Here is a 22,154-nt window from a genome sequence, read left to right on the forward strand (position 1 = left end):
TGAAAATCTATGTGCCAAAAACATTTAGTTTCTTCGTGTTCTTTTTTTTTAATTTTAATTTTTAGTTCTGGGATACATGTGCAGGATGTGCAGGTTTGTTGCATAGGTAAACGTGTGTCATGGTGGTTTGCTGGCTATCAACCCATCACCTAGGTACTAAGCCCTGCATGCATTAGCTATATTTCCTAATGCTCTCTCTCACACTCTGACAGTCCTAGTGTGTTGTGTTTCTCCCCTTATACGTCCATGCGATCTCATTGTTCAGCTCTCACTTATAAGTGAGAAGATGCAGTGTTTGGTTTTCTGTTCCTGTGTTAGTTTGCTAAGGATAATGGCTTTCAACTTCATCCATGTCCCTGCAAAGGACATGATCTCATTCCTTTTCGTGGATGCATAGTATTCCATGGTGTATATGTATGACATTTTCTTTATCCAGTCCATAGTTGATGGGCATTCGGGTTGATTTCATGTCTTTGCTATTGTGAATAGTGCAGCAGTGAAAATATGCATGCACATATCTTTGTACTAGAATGATTTATATCATGTTCTTTTTCACTTCTCTTCCATTAATCTGTGTTCTGCCTGGAAGCCCCTCCTCCACTCTTCCACCAATTCAATGCCTGGCTGTCCTAAATCTCTTAGAGCTCAGCTGTTTCTTTCTACAAGAAAGCTTTACTGCGCGCTGGTGACCCCCTTCCCCTTCTGCTTAGGCCTCTATGTTCCAAGTGCCTTTGCTGTCTTCCCACACCTCCAGCAACATTGCCATCATTGGACCTAACAGAGTGTGCTGCAAATATGTTTATGTGTCTGTACTGCTCAACAGCCTGAGACCACCTGTGCCTTATTCATGACTTCTCCTCTTTGTTTAGCCCAGTGCCTGATGTGTGGGCTAAAGCCTGTTAGAAACCATCGTCTCCCTGTCTGAGCTCCCAAGTCTCTCTAGATCCATGCAACCGTGTTGCGTTCCATGGTTTCTGGGGCACATTAATTATAGTGCCCCACACATTTTATGTCTTTTCAACTTGTCTCCTTATCTACACTGCAAGATCTTCAAAATTCTAGTAATTCCAATTCTAATTGAACAATTCCACCTCACTCATCCTGCTGTCTTCAGAGCCTTATATAAGATCTGGCATAGAGTGGTCTGATATAAGACCCATGCAAATTGAGCCAGGCACACTGGCTCACACTTGTAATCCTAGTGCTTTGAGAGATTGAGGGAGGTGGACTATTTGAGCCTGGGCAGTTTGAGACCAGCCTGGGCAACATGGCAAAACCCTGTCTCTACAAAAAAAAAAAAGAAAATACAGAAATTAGCCAGGCATGGTGGAGCATGCCTATAGTCCCAGCCACTCAGGAGGCTGAGGTAAGAAGACTGCTTCAACCCAGGAGATTGCAATGACCTCAGATCATACCACTGCATTCTATACTGGGTGACAGGAAGAAATAAAGAAAAGAGAAAAGAAAAGAAAGAAGCAGAGAAGAGAGAAAGAGAGAAAAAGAGAAGAGAGAAAGAAAAAGAGAAAGAAAGAAGAGCAAATTGAAATGAGTATTTTGAAAGCTCATCCCTTAAGGACTAGGCCTTTTAAGGCCTTATGTTTAATGATCATTACCAGTCTCCAGTTTAGGGAAGTTAAACCACATTCTTGTTTGTAAGAATCCAGCAATAGCTAATTGATAAAATACTATAATATCTTTACATATATTATATGTGGACATCTCTATGTACATTAGAAATTCATCGAAATAAAAAACCATATTATTTTTTCTGTGAAAACAAAGTATAGCTTTTAGATTGAATGTTAAAATTATGTTCATTGGTCTGTAAACGATCCCTGTTTAAATGCTGTCTGGAGGCAGTACTTAATGTTATGAAAGGAACTTCGGATATGCTTTCAAAGATTAACTTCCAACTCAATGATCCATTGTGAGGTCTTATTGCTCCACATAATAATAGACTCTTCCTTATTGGGTCATTTGTTAAAATCATACCACTTAATTTGGTGCAATGCCATGTGTAGTTATTACTCAACCTCAGCCAGGCCTTCCATGAGTTTATCATTCCTCTCATTCACTCTTACTTAACTCCCTAGCTTATTCTTTATAACAGATAATTCGAACATTTACACTCATTGCAAATTCATAACTGCAGTTTGGAGCTTGCACGCTCAGCTGACTTTGCCTCCTACTTCAGTGACACAATCAGTGGCAACTAATGTGGATTTCTGCCCTTTGTAAACCTCTCTGACTTCACATATTATTCCTGCTCACCCTCTCTTCTATCTCTCTTCTTCTCTTTCTCCCCCTATGATGCGACCACTCTACCTTCTTTCCTGACAAATTTCTAGAAAACATTCTATTTTAACACCATAGGTAATTCCCAGACTCCCCTCTCATTGGAAAGGTCACTTATGGCCATTTTGTTAAAGTCATCCGTGGTCCTTTCTTATTTTCATACAACTCAAGCCTGCCAATGAATAGCTTTGGCATCAAATATGGCTTGGAGGCTTTTAGTCTCTCCCACCATGATCTCTGCTACCACCCCTCATCCAGATCAAGTTATACTCAACACAACGCAATCTAAATAAAAATTGTTTTCTTCCTCTAAAAATACAGCACAAAGGCTAATGTGTTTACTAGCTTTCCTTCTTATTGCTAAGCACCCAGTACATGAAATTCTGTAGGCATTAGAACTGCAGTATTTGAAATTGGTGGACATCTACTTCTGTAAAATCTTTCCTGCCCCCAAGATGAAGCTTCTATTTCTCCTCCTGTGCACTCTCCTTCTATGACTCTTTTGTCTCTGCTGGTCCCCATATTTAGGATTTTTCTTAGGATCTAGGCTGGGCTCTTTTCTCTCCTAGGGTCATTTCATTCATTCCTTTGGTTCCAATTACCACTTTTCTCCTAGTCACTCCTACATTGTCAGCTCAAAGTTTGAACTCACTTTCTTTTAAATTAACTCTTAAATTCACACAGGAGATTATGTAACTATAGGAGTTCTTTAAAAACATACATGACATATGTGAGTATCTATAAAAGAAAATAAAATACATTTTATATAGCAATGCTCTCCATGAATTTAACCTAGTTATCATTTTTATTCAAGGGTGATTGAGTTTGTATCCAAGTACTCTCAAAATCTTCTGCAAACATCTGGATTTTTTTTTTCTTCAGGAATCCCTAACACAAAATAAAGAAATCCACTTAAAATGTGTGGGCTAGGTATCCTAATGTCCTATTTAACCCAGAAGATGGTAAATACTGTCTACCTTGCACCACTACCCACATGAGTTAGAACTGAAGAGAATAGAACTTCTGATATCTTAAAGAAAGAAATCATTATTTTGATAATGATAACAAAACTTTCCTTGATCTCTAAACAGGGAGCAAATTTCACTGTGATAATCTTGTTTTGAGATGGCTGGTTAACTGATTTGTGGGACATTAATCAGCTTATTTTATCTTTTATACAGAGAAGTGAGCTTATTGCTCCTGTCTGGATGAAGAGAGTACCTAACAATAGTAACATCGATGACTACTACTATGATTTATTATTGTTGTTACTATTATACTTTAAGTTCTAGGGTACATGTGCAGAATGTGAAGGTTTGTTACATAGGATTATGTGTGCCATGGTGGTCTGCTGCACCCATTAACCCATCATCTACATTAGGAATTTCTCCTAATGCTATCCCTCCCCTAGCCCCCAACCCGCTGACAGGACCCCAGGTGTGATGTTCCCCTCCCTGTGTCCATGTGTTCTCACTGTTCAACTCTCACTTATGAGTAAGAACAGGTGGTGTTTGGTTTTCTGTTCCTCTGTTAGTTTGCTGAGTATGATGGCTTCCAGCTTCATTCATGTCCCTGCAAAGGACATGAACTCATTCTTTTTTATGGCTGCATAGTATTCCATGGTGTATATGTGCCACATTTTCTTTATCCAGTTTATCATTGTTGGGCATTTGGGCTGGTTCCAAGTCTTTGCTATTGTGAACAGTGCTTCAATAAATATATGTGTGCATGTGTCTTAGCAGTAGAATGATTTATAATCCTTTGAGTATATATCCAACAATGGGATTGCTGGGTCAAATGGTATTTCTGGTTCTAGATCCTTGAGGAATCTCCACACTGTCTTCCACAATGGTTGAACTAATTTACACTCCCACCAACAGTGTAAAAGTGTTCCTATTTCTCCACATCCTGTCCGGTATGTGTTGTTTCCTGACTTTAATGATTGCCATTCTAACTGGCATGAGATGGTATCTCATTGTGGTTTTGATTTGCATTTCTCTAATGACCAGTGTTGAACTTTTTTTCATATGTTTGTTGGCTCCATAAATGTCTTCTTTTGAGAAGTGTCTGTTCATATCCTACACCTACTTTTTGATGGGGTTGTTTTTTTCTTGTAAATTTGTTGAAGTTCTTTGTAGATTCTGGATATTAGCCCTTTGTCAGCTGGGTAGACTACAAAAAATTTCTTCCATTCTGTAGATTGCCTGTTCACTCTGATGATAGTTTCTTTTGCTGTGCAGAAGCTCTTTAGTTTAATTAGTTCTCATTTGTCAGTTCTGGCTTTTGTTGCTATTGCTTTTGGTGTTTTAGTCATGAAGTCTTTGCCCATGCCTGTGACCTGAATGGTATTGCCTAAGTTTTCTTCTATTGTGGTTTTAAGTTTTATGTTTAAGTCTTTAATCTATCTTGAGTTAATTTTTGTATAAGGTGTAAGGAAGGAGTCCAGTTTCTGCTTTCTGCATATGGCTAGCCAGTTTTCCCAACACCATTTATTAAATACAGAATCCTTTCCCCATTGCTTGTTTTTGTCAGGTCCCTCAAAGATCATATGGTTGTAGATGTGTGGTGTTATCTGTGAGGCCTCTGTTCTGTTCCACTGATCTATATATCTGTTTTGGTACCAATACCATGCTGTTTTCATTACTGTAGCCTTGTAGTATAGTTTGAAGTCAGGTAGTGTGATGCTCCCAGCTTTGCTCTTTTTGCTTAGGATTGTCTTGTCTATGCGGGCTCTTTCTGGGTGATTTTTTTTAAGTGCTAAATGATAGCACAATATTAGGATCTTTAAATATTTTCTTATTTGATCCTCACACTAATCCAACAAAGTAGACTCTATTATTATCCCTAATTCATAAATAAGGAAACCGAGATTAGAGGAGCACCAGTAACTTGCTAAAAGTTATCCAGCTGGTAAGTGGCAAAGCCAGAATTTGATTTCAAATCTGACCAATTTCAAAAACTGATGTTCTTATCTAGTTATGGTATAAAGAGCATAGAATTATGTATCTAAGAAGGCTCTCATTTTAGCTCTGCCATTATTTACTGTGTTACTCTGAGTGAATTACATAAACTCAATAGGCCTTAATGTGTATACACTGAACTAAGCATCCCTTATCGTTCTGAGTATTTTCAATTTCTTCTTTCTCTCAATTCTTATTCTTCAGATCTGTAGAAATAGAGTAGAACTTCAGGCCAATGTCGATTCATGGGTGATTTATAGAGAAAAGCTGACTCTATACCTTGTACACACAATGTGATAGGCCTTGGATATACCATAGTGAGCAAAATAGGTATAATCTTAAATATATATATATGTATACATATATATAAAACGATCATATTATGTTATGATATGTCATACCGTATCATTCTCTATGTTAAAAAGTCAAATCATGGGCCCCTGTACTTGTTGGTCTAGTAATAGCCTAACAATTAGCTGCAACCACCTTCCTAGATTATGTGTTTAGGAGTTTCCTTACATTTCAGCATTAGGTTACTGAACATATCTTCAAAATAAGTGAGCAAAACTGAGTCTGTGGTACGAGAACCTTGTCTAGGTCCTGCCCTCTTGAAAGTGACACTGACCACATTTTTTTCTCATTTAATGGGGAAGAATAATTTTCCTCCTCCCTGCCTCACCATCTTCATATAATGATAACTTTGTTGTCTTTGGGCAGCTTTGTAATGATGTATTCCCTATTTAAATAATTAAAAATTATTAAAATCTTGAAAATATGTCACATGATAAGTTCATTCCTACCAAATAAATTTAAAAATTTTGAAGAAAATTAATTCTATAAATTTTCATTTATCTTTCCTTCAAAAAATGCTTATATTAAAAATTGTTTATAATGTATATAAAAACTATTTAAATTTTCTAGAAATAATTTCTTTACTCTTTAATTTTAGTACCCATAGAGGAAAGAAGCATGAAATATTCCTTTTTAAGGAAATAATATAAATTTTTAAATTGTTATTATTTTAGAAAATATGAAACTATTAAACTGATCACACTCTAAGATTGAGGGCAATGCAGAATAGCTTTTGTAACATTTTTTTAGCCCATTAGAAAGGTAAACAATAAGAAAGCTAAATGGTAGGATGAATAATTTCAAGGAGAGCAATCCCATGGCTGCTTTTATTCCCTGGGGGTAATGGTAATAAGGAAGAGGAGAAATCATTCAAAATTTACAAAGTTTTACTAACAGTGTATGGGCTTGGCATGAGGGAAAATACCAAAGAGATCTAGCCATGGAGATTGTCATCACCCAATGAGCCACTATTTCTCATGGAACTGCACAGAGCCTTCTGAATGTCACCCACTGAGTGCAAGGCAGCAGCTGGCCTAAGACTAAGGGCAGAGCAGGAGAGCGGAGAGAGCTTCCTACCCTCAGGAGGCTTGGGAGGTCCGCATCACTGCAGGGCCGAGGCCTGCTGAAGGCTGTGATTGGGCAGTCAATTTCTGCCTCTGCAATCTTTGCCAATTACTTTGCAGAGGCCTGCTGGACATGGGCAGGGCCACAGGGATGAGGAACCTTTCAAAGACAGAAAGCTCATCTTTGGTGGGTAGCAACTTCATCCCAGTTCTGATTTTTCCGCTTCTACCTAAACACTGCCTTGAACCGTACATACCCGTGTGATGTATTTAACTTTAACTGGCTTCTTAGAGGCCTTATTTCTAAATATAGTCACATTGAGGATTAAAGCTTCAACATACAAATTGGGGATTGGGAGAAGACACAATTCAGTCCATAAGAATTGGGGTTGCCCTCCTCATTTTCTCTCCTTCCTGGGACTCCCCCTTTACTTTTGCAATGGCCATAAGTGCCCTCAGTCTATCCTCTTGTAACCTAGACAGTAAAATGCTGAGTTTTGCATAGGGGTTTCGACTTCTTCAAGTCCTGCTGCAACTGCAGTCCACACTTCAGCAAAAACAGCAAAAGTAGGGGAATGACACCGCAACACATTTTACTCTCTCTCAAAATATTTCTGCCTTTTTTTTTTTTAATTTCCAGAGCCTTTAAAAGGTTGTTTTCGTTGTTCTCATTTTTTTTTTGTTTGTTTGTTTGTGTGTTTTACCATTGCATCAAGAGTTGATCATTTTTATTGCCACTGATTGATATGGCTATTGTTTTGTTAATACCCACTTTCTCTATTTCTCTAGCTTAGGGCTTCTCGGTCAAGGGTAATTTTGCCACACTGTGAATATTTCATAACGCCTGGAGTCATTTTGATTGTGGCAACTTGGTGGGGAGGTGCTACAGGCATCTAGTAGTCAAGTATGTTGCTAAACCTTCTACATAGCACAAAACAGTGTCTCACCCTCACCCATGACAAATACTGCTGAAAGCAATTAAAGAGGATCAAATTAAATGAAGATAGATACTATGGTCTTTGTTTGGAAGATACAACATTGTTAACTTGTCTGCTCTCCCCAAATTGATCTGTAGATTCCACAAAATTCAAAGTCGCAACGATCTCTCTTGAAAAACAAAAAAAGATAAGCTGGTTAAAAATGTACATGAAAATGAAAGGATCAAGAAGAATCAAACACCTTGTATAATAAGAACAAAGTTGGAGAGCTCCTATTATCTGATTTCAAGATGTATTATAATACTATGGTGTGGTATTGCCGTAAATATAGGCAAATAGACCACTGGAAGTGAATAGGGAGTCCAGAAATAAACCCAGCTATGTACAGTCACTTAATTTTGAAAGAGGAGATAAAACTTCAATAGGGAGAGTAAGGTATTCAAATATATCCTATTGGGACAGCTGCATACGGAAAAAATAAACAATGTTCCCTATCTCATTCCCATATATACAAATAATTCTTGGTTAAATTACAAAGTTCTTAAAATAAATATAGTTTTACTAAACATTACCAGTTTGCCAAACAATGTAATTTTACTGATTTACACTCTTACCAGAAGGAATGAAATTCTATTTCCCCACATCCTGGAGAATACTTTGTAATTGTCAAATTTTAGATGTTTGTCAATTCTTACACTGGTTTCTGAAAATAAAATCTGCAGTGCCCCAAATACTCAGACCTACATTGACTTTATCAGGTATCTGTGCCCTGACAAAAGGGGATTATTCAAGCATTTCAAAGATTTTTGGATGCAAGGTCTGAGCAGATATTAATATCCAGAGACCTAAAGCACGATTATGTCTCTCCTGTTAAGAGTAGGACTTAAAGGACTGGCTAATTCATGGCAGGTATAAATCTTCATGACCTTGAATATGGCAATGGATTCTTAGATATTATGCAAAAATCTCAAGCACAAACAACAATAAAAGCAGATAATTTGGACCTCATCAAATTAAAAAGTTTTATTCTTCAAAGAACATTATCCAGAAGGGAGAAAAATAAACTATAGAAATGGAGAAAAATATTTGCAAATTATATACCTGATAAGGGTCTACTATCCAGAGATATAAAGGACTCTTACAACTCAACAATAAAAATCACAAACAGTCCAGTTTGAAAAATGGGCAAGGGGATCGAATTGACATTTCTCCAGTAAAGATACACAAATGGCCAGGAAGCACAGGAAAAGATACTCAGCATCGTTAGTCATTAGGAAAATGTGAATCAAAACCACAGTGAAATAGTATTTCATGCCCACTAGAATGGCTAGAATCAAAAAACTGGAAAATAAGTGTTGCCAGTGATGTGCAGGATTGGAACAATTGTGTATTGCTGATAGGAATGTAAAATGGCTCAGCCTCTGTGGAACACAGTTTGGGAATTCACAAAAAGGTTAAACAGAGAAAAACTAACTACATGGAATCCACTGATTTTACCCATAGGTATATACACAAGAATTCAAAACAAGTATTTAAACAAATGCCTGCTTAAATACACACACAAATTTGTAGCAGCACTATTTACAATAGCTGAAAGGTAAAACAGCCCAAATGTCTATCAGTAGATTAAATGATAAATAAATTGTATATACACACCGTAAAATATTCTTCACTAGCAATGAAATAATGATCCATGCTACAATGTGGATGAACCTTGACACTTCGGGAGGTCAAGGAGGGAGGATGGCTTGAAGCCAGGAGTTCTAGACTAGCCTGGGCAACATAGCAAGACCTTTTCTTCTACAAAAGTAAACATTATAAAAATTAGTGAACCTGTAGCCCTAGCCACTCAGGAGGCTGAAGCAGTAGGATCACGCGAGCCCAGGAGTTCTAGTTTACAGTAAGCTACTATCATACCACCGCCCTCTAGCCTGACTGGCAGAGCAAAAGCATGTCTCAAAAAAAAAAAAAAAAAAAAAAAAAAAAAAAAAAAAAAATTGCTAAATCTGTTTTGTGAATTTTGTCTCAATATTTTTTTAATGAAATAAAATGGAGAAAAAGAAATCTCTACTTAATAGGTCACTGATTATTGCTCTCCAGAGTTGCAAGATGGCTTTCTGCAACTGAAGCAATATCCAAAGTGACTAAATGCTGATAGGTACTCATTCATTGCACACTCAGAAGACAAGACAAGCCCTTCCTTGAAACAGAATCTGAACAGCTTATTTCTGTGTCTACCACACATATGATTACTTATATTTTTTTGTCTTTTTATGTCCTTTTTTCCTGATTTTCCCCCTTTACTTAAATTCTCAAATTATTGTTATAAAGTTTTTCATAATATTATCTTTTTACTTTCATAAAAATACATATTGTTCTCTTATACCGTTCTGATATTGTTTGTGTTTGGTAGGGGAGAGTGGGACGGAGGTGAGTGCGTGTCTTTTATTTTCTAGAACTTTATCACAATAAGTTTACCAACTTTGTTTTTCAAAGGACTCACTGATGGTTTTGTGGAGCCCATCATATTTTTTCCACTAATTCTATTCTTAAAGTTATTACATTCTTTTTTCTAATTTCTCTGGTTTTAATCAACCTATTCTTCTAAATTCCCAAAATGCATGCTTCCTATTGATTATTGAGCTGTTTGTTTATTTACCTATTTTGTCTAATCTATGTATTTAGGTATATATGTTTTTCTCCCAGCAAAGTTTTAGATTTATCCAATAAATATTGCTATATTTTATCTTAGTTGTGATTAAAGTAGTTTCTAACTTCCATTGTGATTTCTTTTCTGCTCCATGTGTTATTTAGAAATTTCTAAATACGGTTTCTAAGCTTGTAGATTTTTTTTACTTACCTGTTTGATATTGATTTCTAGCTGAATTGCAATGTGATTGAAATATACTGTGTATGTTTTAAATATTTTGAAATTGAGACTTACTTTATATTCCAGCATATGGTCAATTTTTTCATGAGTACTTGAATAAAATATATGCTCTAGTATTTGGTTGTAGTAATCAACATATGTCAGGTAGATCGAGATTATTAATTATGTGCTTCAATTTTTTTATTTTAGTTTTTGTTTACTTTTTATCACTTACTGAGAGTGGTATGTAAAACTCTATTCTTAGGAGTGAATATTTGTCTATTTTTCCTTGAAATATTGTCATATTTGTTTCATACATTTTGAGGTAATATTATTAGACAAATTCAAATTTAGAATATCTGTATGTGGTAGATGAGTTGAACTAGTCACTGTAAAGGATATTTTGTATTTGTAGTTTTGTTGTGTGTTTTGTCCCATATTTACAGAGATATATCAGATTTCTTGTGACAAATAATGTCATGGTAATTTTTCCATCATTTTACTTTCCACCTCACAGTATTTTCATAATTTAGTTGTGTCATTGGTAAGCATCATAGAATTAGACTTTTGTGTCTGATAATATGTCTTATAATTAGAGAATTTAGTTCATTCACATTAACATAATTGCAGATTTAGTTGCTTATAAATATGTACTTTATTGTTTGCTTTTCATTAGTCTTATGTTTTTTAAAAAAGATTTCTTATTGTTACTTGATTATTTTAATTATTTCATTTTTTGTGTACATTAACCTAGAAATTGTATACTATTTTCCTTCCAATGGTTACATTCAAGATTCAAACATGCATCCTTGAAATATCAAAATCTATTTAATTGGTATTTGTATCTTCATTTGATCATTTCATCTAACCTCATATACTTCCTGATTTAGTATATTTTTAAATGTAATTTAATCTATCTCACTCCCTCTTTTTCCTTCTTTCTATATATGTATGTATGTATATGTATATATTTATATATGTGTATATTTATATAACAGCTATATTGAGATAAAATTCGCATACCACAAAAATCATCCATTTAAGGGTATATAATTCAGTATTTTTTAGTATATTAACAGTTATGTAAACAACACTGTAATCACTTTTAGAACATTTATCACTCCAAAAAGGAAACCCTATAGCCACTAGCAGTCAGTCTTCATTTTTCCCCAAACCTTTCACCCCAGACAACCATTAATCTACTTTGAACTTACATAGCTTTACCTATTCTGGATACTGTGCATATGAGAATTCACAATATGTGGTCTTTTGTGACAGGTTTCTTTCATTAGCATAGTTTTCAAGGTTCGTTCAATCTATATCATGCATTAGGACTTAATTCATTTTTAGGACTGAATAATACCATAGTATGTATATATTGCATTTTGTTTATCGCTTATTCATTGATGGGTCATTTTGTTTGTTTCTATGCTTTCAGCTGTTATGAATATGCTGCTGTGAACATTTGTGTATAAGTTTTTATGTAGACATATATATGTAATTATCTGGAGTACATGCCTAGGAGTGGAATTTCTGGGGCATATGGTAATTCTGTTTAACTTTAAGACCTACCCAACTATCATCCATGGAAGTCAAGTCATTTTACATTCCCACAAGTAGTGTACAAGGGTTCCAGTTTCTGAATGTTCTTGTCAACCCCTGTATTCTGTTGTTGTTGTTTTTCTAGCTACCTCAGTGGATATGAAGTAATCTTTTTTTGTGGTTTGATTTGCATTTCTTCAATGACTAATTATGTTGGACTTTTTTTTCATCTGCTTTTTACCCATTTATATATATTCATAGGGGAAATATCTACATAGGTTCTTTTCCCATTTTTCTTTTCTTTCTTTTTTTTTTTTTTTTTTTTTTTTTGTGACCGAGTTTCGCTCTTGTTACCCAGGCTGGAGTGCGATGGCGCGATCTCGGCTCACCGCAACCTCCACCTCCTGGGTTCAGGCAATTCTCCTGCCTCAGCCTCCTGAGTAGCTGGGGTTACAGGCAGGCGCCACCACGCCCAGCTAATTTTTCGTATTTTTAGTAGAGACGGGGTTTCACCATGTTGACCAGGATGGTCTCGATCTCTTGACCTCGTGATCCACCCACCTCGGCCTCCCAAAGTGCTGGGATTACAGGCTTGAGCCACCGCGCCTGGCCCTTTTCCCATTTTTCAATTGGGCTATTTATCTTTTTGTTGCTGAGTTGTAAGAATACTTACATATTTTGGATACTAGATTATTTTCAGATATATAATTTGCAAATATTTTCACCACTTTGTGCGTATTCTTTTATCTTTTTTGATGATATCCTTTGAAGGTTTAATTTCTATTAAACTCAATTTAATTACCTTTCTTTTGTCACTTATGGTTTTGCTGTTATAGCTAAGAAGGCTTTGCTTTCCAAAAGGTCAGGAAGATTTATGCATACATTTTCTTCTAAGAGTTTAATAGTTTCAGCTGTTACATTTAGGTCTATGATCAATTTTGAGTTGATTTCCATACATGATATAAAGAGGGGTTTTGACTTCATTTTGTTGTTGTTCTGCATAATCACTTGTCCCAGCACCACTGTTGCAGAGACAATTCTTTCCTTTGACATTTTTGGCAGGCTTGTTAAAATTCGATTTAATGTAAATGTGGGGATTTATTCCTAAACGCTTGATTCGACACCACCGATCTGTATGTCTGTACTTAGACGAGTGACGCGCAGTCTTGATTACCGTAGCTTTGCTGTAAGTGTTGTAAATGGGAAGTGTGAGTCCTCCAACTTAGTTTATCATTTTCAAGATGGTTTTAGCTTTTCTGGGTCTTTTAAATTTTCATATGAATTTCAGAATTAGCCTGCCAATTGCTTTAAAGAAGCCAGCTCCTATTTTGATAAGGATTGCACTGAATCTACAGATCAGTTTGAAGAGTATTGCCATTTTAAAACATAACAATGTCAGAACAATATTAAGTCTTCTCATCCATTAACAAGAGAAATCTTTTATTTATTTAGATCTACTTTATCTCAACAATAAAGTAAACTTTTTTAGAGCCTAACTTTTGCACTGCCTTAAATAATTTTATTTCCAGGTATTTTATTCTTTGGGATGGCATTGAAAGTAGAATTTTGGTCTTAATTTTCAGATTTTTCATTGATTTTTGTATAAAACTTCAATTGATATTTGTATATCATCTTGTGTCCTGCAACTCTGATGGACTTACTTATTAGTGATAAGCTTTTTTAGTGAATTCCTTGGAATTTTCTATATACAAGATCATGTCATCTGTAAATATAGTTTTACTTCTTTCTTTTGAATTTGCGTTCCTTTTTGTTTCTTTTTTTGACAGTTGCCCTGGCTAGAACCTTTAGTGCACTATAAAACAGAAATGTTGAGAGCAGACATACTTACCTCATTTCTGGTCTTGGGAAACAAAGGGCACTTTGACTATTGTTATTATATGTTTGATAGTAATTTAGAATTTCACATACATGTGATATTGGTCTATAGTTTTATTTTTTGTTTGTGATTTTTTTTTTTTTTTTTTTTTGAGACGGAGTTTAGCTCTTGTTACCCAGGCTGGAGTGCAATGGCACGATCTCGGCTCACCGCAACCTCTGCCTCCTGGGTTCAAGGAATTCTCCTGCCTCAGCCTCCTGAGTAGCTGGGATTACAGGCACGTGCCACCACGCCCAGCTAATTTTTTGTATTTTTAGTAGAGACGGGGTTTCACCATGTTGACCAGGATGGTCTCGATCTCTTGACCTCATGATCCGCCAGCCTCGGCCTCCCAAAGTGCTGGGATTACAGGCGTGAGCCACTGTGCCCAGCGTTGTTTATGATATCTTTATCTGGTTTTGGTATCAGGATAATATTGGCCTCATAATATAAGTTTTAAAGTGTTCTTCCTTTTCTATTTTTTTCAGAAGAGTTTTTGGAAACCTGGTATCAGTTTTGTTTTGTTTTGTTAATTTGGTAGAATTCAAATTCACCAGTGTAACCATCTTGTTCTGGTCTTTTCTTTGTAGTTTTTAAATTCCTAATTCAATTTCTGTACTTGCTATATAGGTCTATTCAGATTTTCTGCTTCTTTTTGAGTCACTTTTGTACCTTGTGTTTTTCCAGGAATTTATCTATTTTATCTAAGTTATCTAATTCTTTGGCATACAGGTTTTAATTTTATTCCTTATAATCCATTTCTTTGTGTTAATTTGGTTGTAATGTCCCATTTTTTACTTTTGATTTTATTAGAATATTCTTTTTTTATTTCTTGCTCATAACCACCTTAATAGTATGACAATTCTGTTGACTTCTCAAGGAACCAACTTTTAATTTTATTTATTTTTCCTATTGATTTTCAATTCTATATTTTTATCAACTTGTACCCTAATCCTTAATATTTCCTTCCTTCTGCTTGCTTTGATTCCAGTGTTTTAAGGTAGAAAACCGGATTATTGATTTAACAATTTTCTTCTTGAACATTGACATTTACAGACATGTTTTCCTCTAAGCACTGCTCTAGCTGCACCCCATAATTGTTGATACAGTGTGTCTTCATTTTTATTTCTCAAGTATTTTCTATTTTCCTTTTCATTTCTTCTTTGACTTATTAGTTATTTAGAACTACACTGTTTAATTTCTTCAAATATTTGAATTTTCAAAATTTGTTATTTCTAATTTTATTCCATTGATTGCAATCTTTGTTTGATTTCAGTCATTTTACATTTATTGAGGTTTAATGGCTTATCACCCAAATTCCATTGCAATTTGGAGCTCTCTCTGTCTTGAATATCTTGACGTTCTATTTTTTAAAAAAGAGAGTTACTTTGGCCAGGCTTAGGAGCTCTCTGTTCTTATGCTGCTGTTTCACCTGGGTAAAATGTCTTAGTTATGCTTTGGACCTGGAGGCCGGGGCAGTGACCCACTTCTCTTCCTCTTTCAGTGACACTCTGCTTTATATTCAGGGCACCCTGTGGGAGAGGTAGCCTCTGGTGTCTTATCTTAACTCTCCAGATGTGGACCTATGAGCAAGTTGGGGAGGGAGCATGGATGAGGACAAGGTAACTGGGGCCACAGTATTCTTGGCCTGAGGTTCTGTTAGTTGGAACTGGATAGAGAAAGCAAATCTGCAACATGGAATTGTTGCATCCATGTGATATTGGTCTATTGGAACTGAGGCAGATGAGAAATGCTTACAGACTGCCTCTCCCAAAAAGACACCATAGCTTGGGACTGAGGGGCATGGGAACTTGGTTTTCTTGGTCGTACCCATCCAGAGTGGACCTTCCTTCACACTGAGCTGTGGGAGGATAGAGAAAGGTGTAGGCTGTGACTCAAGAGCCATAGATTCCTACTCTTCTTACCAAGATTTAGTAGATGATTGCTGTATGCTTCTGGAAAAATTTTCAGAGGCTTTTATGAATGAGGCTTTTAAAATATAATTTTCACCAATTACGATTGTTTCCCTGGAAAGCAAGTATATAAAGTTTCTCATGCCACTATTCTGGAAATGAATCTTTTACTGTATATTGAAACATAGTGTCATTGTATTACCTTTTAATACTGCCAATATTCATTTATATATACTGGTTTTCTCCCAGCTTCTATCAAATATCAGTTTATTTCTCCAAAGACTCTTTTATATTTACCTTAGTACAAGTCTTCTGTTTACAAATATTCTGTTTTTTCTGCCTTAAATGTTTTTATTTCATTGTTATTTTGTAGGATATTTTAAAACTAAATAGCAAAGCATTGTTATCATTACTGTTTTCAACATTTTGATAGTATCTTCATTGTTCTATAGATTTCACAGTTTTTGTTGAGATACCAGCTGTCAGTCTAATCTTATTTTTTTCTTGCAAGTTAATGCTACATTTAGCCTTAACCCTGAACATTCAAATTTCATTTTTATTTTCTTCCTTTCTCATTTATGATTTATCTCCATGAGTTTCCAATTCAAAAACATTTCATGATTCAGTAGCAATTTTTTAAATATAAAAGGAACAGCAATATTTGTAAAAGACACAAGGAACTATAATCTCTGGCAGGAAGAAGACTGTCCCTGATAACATGCTCAGATTAGGATAAATTAAGAGTTTAATAAAATGAAAAGGTATTGGTAGGATGTAAGGAAACCATGAGGGATATAGTCCAGTACCCCCCAGCGCTGGTAACTGCAGAGTTGTTACCACCCTAGAAAGGAAGTGGTTACAGGAATCTTAGAGGATGGAGTTCTGTTCAGATAGCTATGTTGAGAAGAACACAGCTTTCCCTGTAGAAGGATATAGCTAGTTTGAAGGTGTCCCACAGGGAGCAAGACAGCATAAATGCAATCTAATCTTATAACTTTGAAGATCATTTACCATTCTCTCTAGTTTCCTTTTGGTAATTTTTTTTTTATTTTTATGTTTTCGAGTGTTCTCGTAAGTGTGATTTTCTTTGTTTTGATGCTCCTTGGAGTTTACAGAGTTTTGTAAATCTTTAACTTGGTATCATCAGTTTTAGAAAGTCATTTGTTCACATATTCCTTATGTCTCCTCCGTTACTTTTTCTTCTGGAGTTCAAATTCTTATATTTTATACCCTAACTATTAATATAGCCCCTATACTGCTTACTTTCTTTTGTATATATCCCATTCTTTTGTTTCTCCCCCATTCTAGATATTTTATTTTAACCAACTTTTCTCTTTACTTATTCTCTGTTTATCTGTATCTAAACTGTTGTTAAACCTATCTCCTTAATCTATTGAGATCTAAGTTATTGTACCTTTTAGTTCTAGAATTTTCATTAACTTCTTTATGATTTTCAATTTTTTGCCAAATTCTTAAATAGCCTATGTCTTTTAAAGTATGTGTTTGGCTGGGAACAGTGGTTCACACCTGCAATCCTAGCACTTTGGGAGACTGAGGCAGGCAGATCACCTGAGGTCAGGAGTTTAAGATCAGCCTGGTCAACATGGTGAAACCCCATCTCTTCAAATAAATGCAAAACTTAGCCAGACATGGTAGCACATGCTTGTAATCCCAACTACTTGGGAGGCTGAGACAGGAGAATTGCTTGAACCCAGGAGGCAGGGGTCACAATGAGCTAAGATCACACCACTGCACTCAGCCTGGGCAATAGAGGAAGACTCTGTCAATTAATCAATCAATCAATCAATCAGAGCAAGACTGTCAATCAATCAATCAATCAATCAATGTATGTATGTGTTTGATAACTCTATATTCTGCATCCTCTATTTCTTTTATTCTGTCATTTTCCATTATCTATTATTTCTCATATTTTTACCACATTGTCTTGTCTCCTTTTTTTCTGGTATGGGACTGCATATGAAAAGTTATTTTAAAAATCGAAGCCTAGGATCATGTTATCTTAATCTAGAGAAAATTTGCCTTTGCTTCTGATAGACAGTCTGAGCCACTAGCAGTCACAGATCATTTTGATCAAATTTTAGGAACTGAGACTTTTTGAAGCTGGGCTTTAGTAGGTTTCACAGCTGATTTCTTTCTGGTTCACACTTACACAGACGATGTAGTCCACCAGAATCTCAGTCTAAAGCTGCACTTTTTATTAGAGCTGCCCATCCTTGGCAGACACTGAAGAGCAATCTTTGCTTTCTTATTTTTTTATTATTTATTTTTTTATTTAGTTTTTTATTGCATTTTAGTTCAGAAGACTGTAAAATGTCTACTCAAAGTCTCACTCTCCCAAATGCTTCTTCTGGTTTAGCAGAAGCTTCTTGCTGAAAACCTATCCCAGATGTCTCCCTCATTTACCTGGGTTTACTTCCTCCAAAGGGCTTAAAGACCTGAAATTTCTTATGCTTTGCTAGCTCTGTTATGTATTCAAGCAGATGATTTTTATGTCCTGTTCACCTTTTTTCTTTATGATTTTATTTTTTTAATTTCCAACTTTAATTTTATGTTCAGAGAGAGGGAGAGGATCAGGAAGAAGAGCTAGTTGTCCTTGTCATGTTGTGCTCAGCAGGGGGGTTATTCTGTAACATGTTGTCAGCCATTCCTGCAATCTGCCTTCCAAACTCAACATAAGCAATCTTTTTAAAAACCTAAAAATAAATAACAAAAAATTCAGTGGCTTCATGATATATTTAAAATGAAATCCAACTACCTAATTAATATTTCTATAAGGTCCCGCAAAAGCTGAACACAGCCTATTTATTCAAACTTACCTTAACTAATGCCCCCTAAACTTATTGACTCCTACAAGATCAGCCTTTCTGTTCCTCATACATACAGCAAAGAACCTCCCGTCTCTCAGACTTTGCATTTATTGTTCATCTTAGAACGCTATTACCAGAGCTTTCCAAATAATCTATTCCTACACATCCTATCTTTGCTCAAACAGTTCCTCCTTAAAACAACCTAGCCTGCCTGCCCATCCAACTTAAGAGACTTCCCTACTCCCCACTCTCTGCTATGAACAACACCATCTTTACTTGTTATACTGCGTTTACTACAATCTGAAAATTACCTTTACTTTTATTAGATTTTTATTTTAACAGTGTCCGAACTTTGTGAATCACTGTTGTGTCTTTTGAATAACACCTGGTACGTAGTAACTACTCATTAAATATTTATTTAAATAAATGAATTATGGCCCATGACTATACACAAATTCATTATCTTCTTTGACCCTGTTTTCGCCTTTTATTTTAAGTGGTGGTGATCATCATCATAATACCTGGTATTAACTAGTTAATAAAATATTAAATGTGGAAATATCTGATGCCTCCAAGACATCCAATAAACTTATTTTGTCTTCCCTCGTTTTTACCCTTTCCTTTCTCCAGGTAGTTACTGAATGATAAAGTAAACACCATTTTATTTTTTGGCATAATCTATTATTCCCCTGAGGAATCTAGTAAGGGGTCATTTTTAATGCAATACATTTATAGAATGGGGCTGGGGGCTTTCAAATTTCCCAGGGAAAATATGGGTTTTTTTCTTTTTGGTGATTTCTGTGTGGTCTTAATAAAAACCTCCTTAGTCCTTGAAAATAAATGTTTGCATAAGTTAAAAAAATGAAATAAAATGAATATTTATCTGATTTGAGTTTGGCATTAATTTGTGTATAGCAACTGTATTGGAAATACAGCAAAATGCTTGCCTTTGCTGTGAATCCATTACTGACTGTTAGCTCCTATTCCCCAGTCACTATCTAATTAAGGCATTGCCTGGATTTTATGTCCTAGAAGTGAGGTGGACAGAATTTATTTACTGCAGGACCCCTAGCTACATGATGGTTAAATGATCTGAATACATGTGGCTACTTATTAAATATGATACGACTGTTATTTATTAGTGTTGAGACATTTTGGAACTTCAATTCCCATGTATCCCATTATTTCTGTTCTTAGGTTTTTAATGAACAAGCATTTCACCAAGTAGATCTCATTAGCACAGACATATCAGGATTGGTAGATTTGTTCTATACTTCATTCCATGGGGAGCAGTATGACTGAATTCTGCAGAGGTTGGCAGGGCTCTGGTCTGCTGCCATTGAGTTATAGAATATAAAGTATTGCATGCATAATAGATTAGCAATTTGAAACATTTCCTTCTTGATTTTATATATCCATAATATGTTAAACCTTGCTCCAGAAGTCTTTCTGTTAAGGAGGACTCAATTTATTCCATCAAATTGTCTTCACTACCTGTATCTGGCATTAGGAACAAGAAATCCTTACTTATTAGGATCTCACACTAAAATTCTATGCATACTGGTTTGCTCGTAGGTAGCCGAGTGACTACAGATTTCTCATGCTTAAATACTTTGTGACCCCATTAGAGAGAGAGCACGAGATAAAAATATTAAATGTGTCATAAACACAGTCATTATTTCTAGCACATACTGAAAATTACCAGTATCAACAAGGACACGAAAACTTCCAATTAAAGTCACAAGCTAAAACAGAGTAAATAACCACTCTTTTTACAACAAATGTGAGGCTATGAGTCTATCAAATGAGAAACTGTACAAACTGTATACACTATGAAGTTTAGTATGTCTTGAGAATTTCCCTTCAGGTAGATACATTGCTTATAAAGTGTTCACTAGAGCCACATTATAATTAGAAATACTTGAAAACTCCAGCTCTTGGTGGAGAATATATCTAATAGTATGAATTGATTTTGACATTATTAATGAATTTATTCTGCTAAAGCAAATGCTGCTTTTTGAGTGAAAGATATAATGTTTAAATTCCATTAGTTCTTCTAGAGACACACAAAATTGGCAAATCCAGATGCCTTTGAAAGTTCATAATCACATAACCTGAGTTATTAATTAGGTCTTCTTTTTTGAACAACCTTAGATTAGTTATTGTTTTGTAGACTATATTTCATTTTCTGAGCTGCTGTATTGGTTTGTACTTTCATCACAATTGAACCAGTATTTATTTGTGAAGTCTCTCGCTAGCAATGTGTTTCACAAAAATTCTCTTGTGCATTTACAATATTCGATGTCGTTTCCAGTAAACTGTAGTTGTTAAATCCAAAATAGTGACTTAATTGCTTATATTTATCTCTTTATTGTTCCTTCATTTATTCTAGCCACTAATTCATTTATAATAACATTCTCTACCTCTTGTGGTTTTTATCACATAAAACATGTATATGGGTTTAGAATAGTACCAGCATGTAATCAAAGCTCAGTAAACATTAGTTATTATTATTTGTATTAATTTAATTATTCAATCACTTGTTAGAATACATTACAGACAGGTAGGTGCTATGCAAAAATGATGAGTAAGGCACATAAGTATTCACACCTATGAAGCATATTCCATGGATAACCAACTAAAGAAACATAAGTGTGTGCTGGGTAAAATGCTTTCCTATTAATCACACCAGCAAAATATGTAAACATAAAATGTCAAGCCTTTTTCAAAAATATCTCTTTAAAAGTATCTTAGTAACTTGTCTCCTTTTCTTAAAAACTAAGAATTCAGTGATTTAACAAAAGTTTTAGAGCTGTTTTCAATCATCGTAGTTCTCTATAATAGAAAGAAATCCTAGCATGAGCTAGGAAAGTTAGTTCCAGCTGATAGCAAGCTGTCTGCATGCTCTTGGGTAGGTCATTGAAACTTACTTGGTCATGATAATGAAAAGCAAATACCTGGAATTAAGGCCCAGGAATCTGCAGTTTAAGAAAGCTGCTTAGGTGCATCTGTTACTAAAACCTAGCCAGCCAGTGTTACAAAGATTGCTAGCAATTCTCCTAATTCTTTTACTCAGGCAAGAACTTGAAAAACCAGTGAATGAGTGGATGATATGGTTCCACTTTTTTGTGCAGTATAAAAACATTACATCTAAAATGTCCCTAGTCTTAAGATGAGTGTTATTAATGCATTTTGTCAATTAGGCATTACTTCGGATTCAGAAAGGCGTCAATTAAAATGACATCCATTTTGTGGCAATTAGACATGTCAGTCCTGCAGCTTAGTATGAATGACTTTACAATCTCATAATTTTAATATAAATCTCAAAACAATAGGAAGCTTTGCCCATGAGAGGAGGAAATATAATTTTGAACTACAGAGTACAGATGAGTTTTTAAGAGGTATTATGACAACCAAGGGGTAGTTTTTTAGAGGCATCATGACAACCAGGTATCCAGGTACTTGGTAGACAAAGAAGAAATTTTTGAAATTGAGATTTGATGCCAGAAAGAAGATAA

The 22,154-nt window shown here is 35.2% G+C and overlaps 1 pseudogene; it reads left to right on the plus strand.

Annotated features, from left to right (window-relative positions):
* Window positions 1-22,154, plus strand: part of LOC104650866 (proliferation-associated protein 2G4-like) — a 51,351-nt pseudogene that overhangs the window by 26,690 nt on the left and 2,507 nt on the right.

The sequence above is a fragment of the Saimiri boliviensis genome, chromosome 13 (genome assembly GCF_048565385.1).
Source record: "Saimiri boliviensis isolate mSaiBol1 chromosome 13, mSaiBol1.pri, whole genome shotgun sequence".
Taxonomy (NCBI): domain Eukaryota; kingdom Metazoa; phylum Chordata; class Mammalia; order Primates; family Cebidae; genus Saimiri; species Saimiri boliviensis.